Below are 8712 nucleotides of genomic sequence, written 5' to 3'. Positions count from 1 at the left end.
GAGTAAACTTCAGTGGAAATGAGTGGTTTGAGAATGGACTGAATCAAGAGAAGAATGGCTGAATCATATGGCTTTAGTGCCAGCCCTGGGATGACACAGTGACTAGCCAGGTTTCTTTGTCCTAGCCCTCTTGGTGTATCCAAACCGATATTTGTCTTGCTTTCTGGGGTAAGGGACTGTTTTCACACTCTCTGGAGTATGTGTATAAACTTAATAAGCTGTTTAATAATCGGAGGTCCATTCTCTAGTAAAGCAAGGTCCTGGGGTCATTTATAAAAACTCTCCATTGCATGGCCAGAGTCTTGGAGTCTTGCTGGGTGGCACTTAGCTAAGATGATAATGAGAGAAAATTAAGGGCGATCTCCCCATGTCAAGCAGGTCATAAAATACCTACCCTAACTCTGACCTTGGAGGGGTTGTACTGCAAATCCCTAAAGATGCACTTGGTGTCTATATGAGACTTTTTCCAGAACCAGCCCAAACCGTGACTTCAGAGCAGTGACTTCAGTAGGGTGGAACAGGTAGGACTGGGGAGGCCTCTCAGATCACACTACAGGTCCTAGAGCTCCACAGAGTGCTGACCCTGCATGCCAGATCTCCCAAGGTCCAGAAGGCTACAGGAAGAAGCCAGGGCAGGGAGCTCTTAATGAAGGTCAGTTCAGCACAAGAAGCAGCAGTCACCATCAGACCTGGCAAAAGAAAGTGCTGACATACTGCTTCTCCTGCTGTCTTGTGATGGTTCAGGAGGGTAGAGGGGAAAGTCACCGTGGTGGGCTTACCCCAAACCGTAAATAATTGAAAGAGTATGTAATGCAAATTCAAGTTCATTTCATTTCATAGCAGCCCCACTTAAACAGCTCATTCAACTGTGTACGCCAGTAAATGAAGTGGAATTGGAGTTGACAAGAGGGCTTTCTCTTATCTGTGCTTGAATCGCCGGCTAAGTTGCAGAAATGCTTTCTGGCACAAAACAAAGAAGTCAGCAGCCGAAAGCAGTCGTTTTGAGGCAGCCCACTTCTTTCTTCCTTGCCGATGAAGCACCTAATGAAATGTGAAGTGGTCTGAAGAGCTGTAGGCAGAAGAATGGCTAAATGGGACAATGGGGAGAGACGAGGTGACGGCAGGAGGGTCCTAGCTTCTGGACGATGAGTATAAAACAAACTTCCGGGATGGGCACGAGTGAGGAGCGGGGCCAGCATCTGGAGGGAGGAAAATCGCCTGTGGGGAGGGTTTATCAAGCAGTCCTCTGAGACGATAGCCAGACGGTGTCAAATCAGGTCACAGTGGGCACAGTCGGCAGAGCATCTAAAAATATCAACCCAAGGGGCAAAGAAGAAGTTTTTAACAAGAGAAAACAAAATATGAGCGGATGAGTTTCTCTTTTTCCTGTCCTCACTTTCCCATGTCCCTCTGTTGTCCCACCCTATCAAATTAGTCTTCTAAGGTCACCGACTTAAGGAGGCGATGTTAGACACATATGGTAGAAGTAAGAGCTTTTGTCCCTCAAACCTAAGGCTCAGGGATAACTGAGGTTTGGGATCTAGGTAAGAGTGTGGCAGGAGGGTTGGGCTAAGCCAGGGAGGCCAGGGGAAATGGACTTCATGGCTTCACTTAGCTCCTGGCAGGACTTAGAGGGACAGCAGGTTATCTCCCGATGACACTCCTCAGGTTCAGAGTGCCAGGGTGGACACCTGCCTTCTCACAGGCACCGGCACATCTGCTGTAGCGGCTGAGGCACCTGGTGAGCGCTTGGGAGAGTGTGCCTGGAGTAGAAGGGACTCTGCAGGATGCTGCCCAGGGCCAGAGAGGCAATTCTCAGGAGACGGTTACAAGAGCTTGGGGGAACACAACTTCTTTCTATGGTCTTTTTATGATAAGACTGTAGAGAATTGTAGCCGACAGTAATGCAACTAATTAAGATCCAGGGCCTCTTTGGAAAGGAGAAGCCAGATCATACCTGTGTCTCTTCACTCCTGAGGACTGAGAATGAAGAGAACCATTGAGGTGCACATCTGTCTTCCACCCAGGAGGGCTTCCTGAACTGAGGAGTGTTACCCATGGGTCTGTCAGACACTGATGGAGTCCACTGAGGCCTATGGTATCAGTGACTCTCCTTAGGAAGGGGAAGAAGTGCCCGCAGAAGCAGCAGCCTTAGGGAGTGTGGTGGCTTAAAAGAAAATGGCCCCCAAAGATCACAGGGAGCGCACTGTTAGGAGGTGTGGCCTTGTAGGAAGAGGCGTGTCCTTGTTGGAGGAAGTGTGTCGCTGGGGGTGGGCTTTGAGGGTTCAGAAACCCAAGCCAGGCCCAGTGTCTCACTCTCTGCCTGCTGCTTATGAATCCAGATGTAGGACTCTCAGCTCCTTCTCCAGCACCATGTCTGCCTGCATGTTACCATGCTCTCTGCCATGATGATATAGACTAGACCTCTGAACCTGTAAGTCAGCCCCAATTTTCCCTTTATAAGAAGTGCTATGGTCATGTTATCTCTTCACAGCAATAGAAACCCTAAGAGAGGGAGGAAGGATTTCTTTTAGCTCACAGTTCCCGAGGTATCAGCCCATCGTGGCAGGGAGGGTGTAGTGGAGAAGAGCAGTTTGCGTCCCAGTGGTCAGTAATCAGAGAGAGGGCACAGGAGCCGTAAAGGACAAGATAATTTGACAGTATGTGCCCAAGTAACCTAATCCTCCTGTTAGGCCCCGCCTCCTCAGACTTTACCACTTCCGGACAATGTAGTTATATCATGAATCTGTCAAAGGATCAATCCAGCAATCCAGTCAATAAATCAGAGTGCTCATGCAGTGATCTCTGGAAATGCCCTCAACAGGAATATTCAGAGGTGTGCTCTGCAATCTTCTGGGTATTTTTTTTTTTTTAAAACCCAATCAGCTTGACAATTAAGATCAGCCATGGCAGCAATGAAGTTTCTCCTGTGCCTAGACTCCCTCTGGTGGCCTGGGCAGTAAATGCAGCAAGGAGACATCAAGGGACCCCTTTTAGGCAGTGCTGAAATGCAGAGCAGTAAGTTAGCCTTGCAAAGTGACCCCCAGCTTGGAGAAGTTGGCGTACTGTGCTCAAGAGAATTGCTATTCTGAAAACTGGGGCAGAAATTCAGTTGGAGGTGTGTGTGCCTAGGAGAGTGTGAGCTTCTTGTGTAGAGATTTACTAGAACAAGTGTGGGGAGAGGGCAATTCTGCTTCTCTGTCCACTTTTCTTTCCGATTTCCTCATCTGGGCAGTCCTCTCCATCCGCCACAGACTCTGGTCTTTGGTTTTCTGTTTCTGAAGCCTAAATCCGGGCTGAATTTATCGCAGGCAAAGACCTCATGAAGGGAGGTGGTGACCCTGAGTAACAAGCACAGAGATGGAGTGAGGGCTGGGTTTCCTCTAAGAGAGCAGTACCAGGCTCCCCAAGCAGAAGGGAAATGAAGAGCAGAGTAAAGAAGAGGGCACCAGTTTCCTGAGGGCCAGGGCCACCCTGAAGAGTGAAGTCTGCTTTCATTTTCCACCTACATTCTTGGACATGCTGTGGGGGAGCTGGAAGAGACGCATGCGTGTCTCGGTACTTTTCTGGTCTCAGGGTGTTCATGATGACATCACTCTGGCTTTGGCCTTGCAGGACTCCCTCACTGTTCAGTGTGAATGTTTTCTACCAGGCAGTCACAGTAGCCTAAGGTGTCTACAGACACCGAGCGGAGTGTGCCCCCGCTCCGTCTATGGGCTTACCGTGCAGTTTTGATACAATGCTCAAAAGACAGCAGGAAGAGTCTCCTCACACACCATGCATTGTGGGGAGCTGCCTCCTCACTGTCATCGATGGAGAAGACAGCCGCCTAGAGAAGTGACAGGATCCTGTGACAGGGTCTGTGCTCTGGATAAATGCACTTCAGGAGGTGTGTGTGAGTGCATGTGTATAATTCAGCTTTGGGGGTTTGTGGTAATTTTCTAGCTAGAGAATCTTAGTTGCTTTCTTTCCCCCCAAGGAGGTGAATTTTGCAAGAGAATCATAGAGATATTGACTTAGCAAGTTGACATCAGTGAGAGGCAGAATCAATTCCTAGAATTTCCTATCAGGCTTCTTGTGATTTGAAGTAATTAAATGTATTTATTGCTTAGACAATGTTAAGATTTCTGTAGCTTTTAGCCAAAAGCAATCTTACCAGATACAATGCATTTTCTTTTTGTCAGCTTTTGTATTAAAGCATGTTAAGAAAACAGGTGGAATTCTCTATTTTGGCTGTAATTGTAATTGCTTTTTTGCACTATAATTTATTGATGGAGAGAAGGAGATGGTTTTCCAAGTCCAGGACAAGTTGAGCTTGCCATCTTCTCCCTTTCTCCCTTTCTCCTTTTCTTCCTGGTTGAATTATCATTAACAACATCGGCTGTAGCCAAATGTCTTCTGAGTAGCTGTGTTTGTGTCTGTGGGTTAGTGCTGCCCTCAGTCGGGGTGGCCCTCAGTCGGGGCGGCCTCAGCCTCGGTTAAAGAAACGTCTATTTGCAGTGGGTGAGAGTTAACGCAGAAACTCATAACTGGTCAAAGTGCTGAGAATAAGTGACTGTTGAAGGCTCAGCCCTAAAGGGGTGTTTATCACCAACTGGGAGGCCCAGGAGACACTGGAAGAGGAGGCTGAAGACAATGTAAGACCTGGGGGATGGGGAAGAGTGCCCAGAAGTGCTGACTTCTGGGTATGACATGGCGGCTCTTACAGTCATGAACACATTGACAGCTGTGATTACCTAAAGAAGTCTGGCTCCTTCAGCATTCCATCAGGGACAATTGAGAGACTCATGTGTACCCCCCCCCCCCAGGAGCTACAGCTAGGTAATGGTTGCTGGGGAAGGGGGAGTCATCTTCTGAAACGGTGTTACCGCTGAAGTTGCCCATGCTGCCCATTCTTCTACAAGCAACACTCAACTCAACGGGCTACACAGAAGACATGAAGGCAGGAGGGGAACTGACTGGAAAGAGGAAGGGGTGAAGAGGGGCGGGAGGGAGTGTTAGTTACTTTTCTGTTGTTGTGGCAAAATACCACAACCAATGGCAACTTATGGAAGAGAGAGTTTCTTTTGACTTATGGTTCCAAAAGGTCAGAGTCCACCATGGCAGGCAGAGGTGGGGTAGCAAGTAGCAAGCATGGTGGCCAGAGCAGAAAACAGGGAGAATACATCTTTTACAGCAAGCATGGAGCAGAGACTGAACTGCAAGAAGGGAGAGGTCACATACTCTCAAAGCCTGCTCCACAGTGACGTACTTCTTTCAGCTAGGTCACACCTCCTACACCTCCCCAAACAGTGCCACTAACTGGGTTCTAAGTGCTCAAACACCTGAGCCTATCCTATGTGTCTTAGTTTCTGTTGCTGCAATAAAACTTCATGACAAAAAGCAGTGTTGGGAGGAAAGGGTTTATTTTGCTTACCCTTACTTCCATATACATCACAGTTCCACCATCAAAGGAGGTCAGGACAGGAACTCAAACAGGGCAGGAACCTGGAGGCAGGAAATGATGCAGAAGCTATGGAGGAGTGCTGCTTATTGGCTTGTTCCTCGTGGCTTGCACACGCTGCTTTCTTACAGTACCCAGGACCACCAGCCCAGGGATGGCAGCTCCCACAGTGAGTTGAGCCTTCTCACACCAATCATAAATCAAGAAAATGTACTACAGACTTGCCCACAGGCCAATCTGGTAGGGGGACTTTCTCAATCAAAGTTTCCTCTTCCCAAATGACTCCTGTTGTAGAATATTACTTTAACTATGTAAAGGTGTGTTGTAGTCAGAAGGTTCTTGGGTCCCACCCAGCCCTTCAGGCGGTCCAGACAAATCTCTCTCACCTGAAGTCCTGCAGCTGTTCGGACCCAAGTAAACATACAGAGGCTTATATTATTTACAAACTGTATGGCCTAATGGCTCAGGCTTCTCACTGGCTAACTCTTACCGGTGCTTTCACATCTTGCTTCTCCTGGCGGTGCTGACGTCTCCCCCTCCTCTCCTTTCTTCTCTTCATGTATCTGCTTAGATTTCCTGTTTGCCTCTAAGCTGTCTTGCCATAGGCCAATGCAGCTTTATTTATCAACCAGTCAGAGCAACACATATTCACAGCATACAGAAAGACATCCCATAGCACTTCCCCCTTTCTGTCTAATCAAAAAGGGAAGTTTTAACTTTAACATAGTAAAATTACATATAATAGAACAGCTATCAAGCAGGAATTACAGTTACAATATCTAGCCAAGTTGCTGTTCAAGTCCTTGCTTCCCTCTGAAACTTTTTGAGCTGGGTCTCCATGGCCTCCTTTGCTCTCAGAACTACTGTCTTCCAGGCGTCTACTAAAACGGTCATCTAAGCTCTACTAACAGCATTCAGTTGGCTTTCTAGTCCAAAGTTCCAAAGCCTTCCACATCCCTCCAAAAACGACATGGCCAGGTTCTTCAAAGCAACACCCTCTTCTGGTACTAACTCCTGCACTAGCTGATCTTCTGTTGCTGTGATAAAACATTATGACTCAGGCCTCTTAGGGAGGACAGAGGTTATTCAGCTTCTGACTCAGGAGGACTGAGAGTGCATCACGGCGGCAGCAGCAGCAGGCATGGTGGCAGCAACAGGAGGCTGAGAGCAGTAGATGATGGATCAATTTAAATTCATTTCCTTAGGACACATGAACAAGTAAGGCTTCCCATACCAAATAAACAATCACATTTATTAATCTGAAGATTAAAGATCATGCAACAAGAAGATACTGCTTTTGACCCCCCCAGTGGTCAAAAGGGACAGTCTTGTCCCTCCAAAGACAGTTTTATAATGACAAGATGCTAATTAAGTTTAAGGATACTAAGCAAGACCTTTCCCTGAGACCTGGATAGGACTAATACTCTTAGTTTCAGCAAGGTACAGTTCTCCCTTTTCTTTATAAAGAACGCGTTGAAGTCTTGCTTAGAGCTTTGTCTTTGCGGTGTTCACCCCGCCATTAACAACTGTGGCCTCTGACTTAGCTTTAATTAGTTAAGGCTAAATTTAAGGAATTTGGGTTATAATGTTTTCCTGGTCAACAGATAGTGGTTGCCTCAGTAATTTGCAGGGGAGCTGCACATGTTAAGATGCTAACCCTTTGCCATGCATATTAAAATATTTTTCTCTGGGTTTTAAAAATTGTTTAATGATATTTTCATGCCTCACAGGTAACTTTGAAAACTTTGATCTGGGATTTATTTTGATGTAAGAGATAAATTAGAAGGTCAGGAATGTGGCCTTTGGTGCAGGATGTGTATAGCATGCAAAAGGCCCAGTGCTGGGGGAAGAGAAGAAGTTAGGAATCCAAGTTTATTTGGAAAGTAACTGATTTTTTTTTTTTCTGTAATAGAATACCTGACCAAAACCAAAACAAAAACAAAAAACAACTTAGAGGATGAAGCGGTTTATTTTGGTGTATAGTTCCAGAGGAGACACCGACCATCATGATGGAGAAGGCATGGTAGAAGTCAGGAAGCAGAGTGATCACATTTCATCTTAACATGGGAAGCCATAGACAGAATAGATGGGGGGGGGTCAAGCTCTCAAACCTCAAGGCCCACCTCCAGTGATGTACTTCCTGTAGCAAGGCTCCATATCCTAACCCATAACCTCCCCAATCATGGGCAACAACTGAGGACCAAGTGTTCAAATACATGAGCTGATGGGGACATCCTCATTCAGACCACACAAGTAGCTAATGCACTGTCTTTAGAATACATTTTATTGAGTATACCACTCTCCACAGCTTTGAAATGCCACCTTCTTCCTGCAAAGTCCTGTCTTCTTGCCCCATATAATGGCTGGTTATTGAAGATGGTTAAAGTATGGTACCAATGTCTCCTTGCTTCTGTTTGTGGAGTTTGTGTTTGGTTTACCTCCTCTGTTTATAGATACTTCTATGTTTATGATGGGATTATGTCTAGATAAATGCATTATGTTGAACGTATGGGTTGAAAGTTGAGGCTCCATTTCATCACTATAGCCTCTGCACATCATAGCTTAGAAGCCTGGCATACTGTAGAGTTCTGCCTGTTTTTCCTCATGATCTTAGGGTAGACGGGGGTGGGGTGGGGGTGGGGGTGGGGGTGGGGGTGTGTGGCTTGGTGGTGCTGGCCAGCATCATAAACTAGAATTATATCGCACGTCGGTGGTCTTGGAAAACATTTCAATTCAAAATTTGAAGCGTGGTTTCTACTGAATGGAGGTTTCTTGAACACCATTATAAAATCAAAGATCTGTAAGTTGAATTATTCTAAATTGCCCTAAACAGGGGACTCACTGTACACACCCACACCATTTTCCTCAGGCAGTGTCCTTTGTGTATGTGTGTGTGTATGTGTGTTTGTATGCACATGCATGCACACATGCACGCTCATGCTGGAGATTGAACCTAGGACATTGGACATGTTAGATGCTGCTCTATCACTGAACTATATACCAAATTCCTCACAGTCTATCTTTAAAAGAATGTCTTGGTAGTTTGTATACTTTGAGTCTTCCAGGTTGATTTTTAAAAACTAGATCTTATTATTCCAGGCATTTTTCCTGTATTGATTTTTTTCTGCAAGAAAATAAATTATAAAAGTTACATATATTTGCTAGAATGGATTCAAGCAACAGAGACAAATAGAGCCTTGACTTCTCACCCCATGCCAAGCCTCATTCCTGCCCCCATCCCTGCTTGCTGCACCTATCAGGTATCTGTG

At 46.1% G+C, this 8712-nt stretch overlaps 1 long non-coding RNA gene across 1 annotated transcript; it reads right to left on the bottom strand.

The window, feature by feature from the left end:
* Nucleotides 1-811: 811 nt before the first annotated feature.
* Nucleotides 812-8074, bottom strand: LOC131895939 (uncharacterized). The gene is made up of 2 exons (XR_009375327.1): nt 5417-8074; nt 812-1305 (listed from the first exon to the last, which is right to left on the bottom strand). It is a non-coding gene; the product is annotated as an uncharacterized LOC131895939 (long non-coding RNA).
* Nucleotides 8075-8712: the final 638 nt, after the last annotated feature.

This window comes from Peromyscus eremicus, chromosome 19 (assembly GCF_949786415.1).
Source record: "Peromyscus eremicus chromosome 19, PerEre_H2_v1, whole genome shotgun sequence".
Classification (NCBI taxonomy): domain Eukaryota; kingdom Metazoa; phylum Chordata; class Mammalia; order Rodentia; family Cricetidae; genus Peromyscus; species Peromyscus eremicus.
Note: the sequence above shows the minus strand (reverse complement) of the source record. Positions and strands in the feature narration are given on the sequence as shown.